This window comes from Mus caroli, chromosome 8, assembly GCF_900094665.2.
Source record: "Mus caroli chromosome 8, CAROLI_EIJ_v1.1, whole genome shotgun sequence".
Classification (NCBI taxonomy): domain Eukaryota; kingdom Metazoa; phylum Chordata; class Mammalia; order Rodentia; family Muridae; genus Mus; species Mus caroli.
In genome coordinates, this window is record NC_034577.1 from 37,454,972 (window position 1) to 37,457,836 (window position 2,865).

A 2,865-nucleotide genomic window follows, 5' to 3' on the forward strand; every position below is an offset into this window, starting at 1 on the left:
TCTTTCTTTTTTCCCTGTACATTTAGTGCCTTGATTATTATATGGTGGGAGGATTTTCTTTTCTAGTCCAATCTATTTGGTGTTCTATAATGTCCTTATATATTTATCAGCATCTCCTTTAGGTTGACGCAGTTTTCTTCTATGATTTTGTTTCACCTTGCAGCTGGGGGTCTTCTTCTATTCCTTTTATTCTTTGGTATGTTTTTTTCATAGTGTCCCAGATGTCTTGGATATTTTCTGTCAGGAATTTTTAGATTCTTGGACTGATACATTTATTTCTTCTGTTGTATCTTCTACATCTGAAATTTTCCCTTCATTTTTTGTATTCTGCTGCTGATGTTTGTGTCTATATTCCTGTTCTCTTTCCTAGGTTTTCTTTCTCCAGGATTTCCTTAGTTTGTTTTTTTCTTTATTGCTTTTATTTCCAATTTTCAAGGCTTGAACAGTTTTATCCATTTCCTTCACCTGTTTGATTTTTCTTCCCTGTATTTCCTTAAGGGATTTATTCAGTTCCTCTTTAAAGGCCTCTATCACATTCATTGAGATTGGATTTAAGGTTATTTTCCTGTGCTTCAGGCATTTTAGGATATCAAGTGATTGCTTTAGTTGGATATCTGGGCTATAGTGGTATCATATGGCTGTGGCTCATGTTTGCAGTGTTCTTAAATGGGTCTTAAGCTATCTGGTTGTTCCTGGTGTTGCCTGGAATTCCTTATGCCTGCAGGACTCCTTGATGTGGCAGGCATAGCAGTGAGTCTGACAATGGAGTTTATAGAACAGGTATCTGCACACCTCTGGTTTGTTGTGCCCTACAATGGATCTAAATGTTCCTGGAGTCCAGCAGATCTCCTGGGGGAAGGCAGGCATAGCTGCTGTGCTGGTGCTGAAACTCAGGGGACAGAGTGAAGCTTACTGTTGCTGGTTGTGCTCCAGAGGGTCACAGACAGCAGGGAATTGGCAGGGAGGCATCTAACTTGGATGTTCCTAGGGCACAGCAGGCCTTCTCTGGAGAAGGCCATGGGCAGGAGGATGGAACTAAGGATACAGCATGCAGCTCACCTCTGCTGGCTGTGCACACTCTTTCTGACTTCTTTCTTTCTTTCTTTCTTTCTTTCTTTCTTTCTTTCTTTCTTTCTTTCTTTCTTTCTTTTTTCTTTCTTTCTTGGAATGGAACATTGTATTTTTCCATGAAACACTCCAAGAGTTTAGCTTGTGGGAAATACTGTTAAATCCAGAATTGTATATTTTCTTCTCACATCCTGCTTTGAACTAGGAAATGATACTGTAATCTGTTTCACTACAAGGAAAATATTACAAAATATTTACAGGAAAATATTAAAAATAAACACAAAAGTCAAGATGAAATAGCCTTTCTTTCCTCCAGAATTTTCTACTCTAGTGCCCACAGCACATGTTTTGAGTCAAAACAAGAAACTAGGACCTCGCTGACAGGATTCTCAAAATGGAGAGGGGAAGAGAGGGAGGAGATGGGTTTCACAGGGAACAGAGATACCTGACAGTGGACGTTGTTCTTCACTTTCCGAGCCTCTTGTTCCACAAACCAGTATTCTGAACAGAAGCCTGTCCTGGCAGGAGAATCTGTTACATTGGCCCTTCCACCTCTTTCATAAACGCTTTACAAACATTGTCCCGTAGTTTGTACTGAGACAGAAACTGGGGGTCCAGATATTCGGACTGCTTGGCAACAAGCACAGCAGAGTCATCCTCTGACCTTCTTTGGGGAAGAGCAGTAGCCCCCTTATTCTCGCAGCGCACCCTCAGTGCAGTGGTCACAAACTGTGTGAGCTCTGTCTTGAGACTGGTGATCTGGGGCTTGACACTGATGGTTCCTGTGGCTTTCTTCTTGATGGTGACTGAACTTGCATCATCTGCCTTCAGTGGCTGAATGAGGCTCGGCGGGGTATTCAACATTCCTGGGTTGGGCAAAGGAGCTGGGGAAAAGGCCAGGTGGAGGTAGGTCCAAGAGGAGGTATCAAGTGTGAGCGCATCATGCCAGGATGAGGAGGAGGGATACCTGGAGGTGCAGGAGGAGGTAGCCTTGGTGGAGGTCCTCAAGGAGGGGATTCAGGGGGCAGACCTGGGGAAGGGCCAGAATGTCAGCCTGATGGTGGTCTTGAAGGTAAAAGTCATGGTAAAAGTCCTCGGATTCCTGGAATTCCTGGTAGTCTCAGGAATGGAGGAGCCCCTGGAGGTGGCCCAGGAGGAGACCTGGAGGTGGCCCAGGAGGTTGTAAGGGTGGGCAGGTGGTGATCTAAGAGGTGGTGGTCCTGGCATGGGAGATGCTTGTATCTGAGAAGTTGGATGAATCTGCTGCTGTGAAGAGGAAGCAGATGTGCCATCAGAGTGAGAATCTTCTTCATACAGCGTTTGCGATTGCTTTTCTTCTTCGGAATCATCAGAGTCATCCGTTATCATCCTCCTCTGAAAATTCCTCCACTTCCGGTTTTTCCCCAGGGGTTTCCTGACCTGCCATTCAAAGCATCATGGCTTGAAGAGGAGTCAGCTCTTTCGTGTTCTTCTTCCTTGATTTCCCAGGCTTATCTGCAAATCAGACTCTGAGACCTGACTTCTTCTACTCATCATTGTCGTGCTCACTGTTATTGCGGTGCCCAAACTCATCCCGGTCACTCTCTGTGTCCTATCTGTCAGTCTCACTACTATCACCACGCTTATCTCAATTCACGTCCTCGGGATAGCCTTCATCTTCATTGGTGCTGGACGTGTCATCACCATGACTCTGTTAAGCAAGTTTGGACTGTACAGCATGAGAAGGAAGATCTAGAGCTCGGACCATTATGCACTGTTTTTTTTTTTTTTTTTTTTTTTTTTTTTTTTTTTTTTTTT

At 44.1% G+C, this 2,865-nt stretch overlaps 1 pseudogene; it reads right to left on the bottom strand.

Annotated features, from left to right (window-relative positions):
• Positions 1-1,602: 1,602 nt before the first annotated feature.
• LOC110300811 lies at positions 1,603-2,815 on the bottom strand (annotated as a pseudogene).
• Between the last annotated feature and the right edge of the window lie 50 nt (positions 2,816-2,865).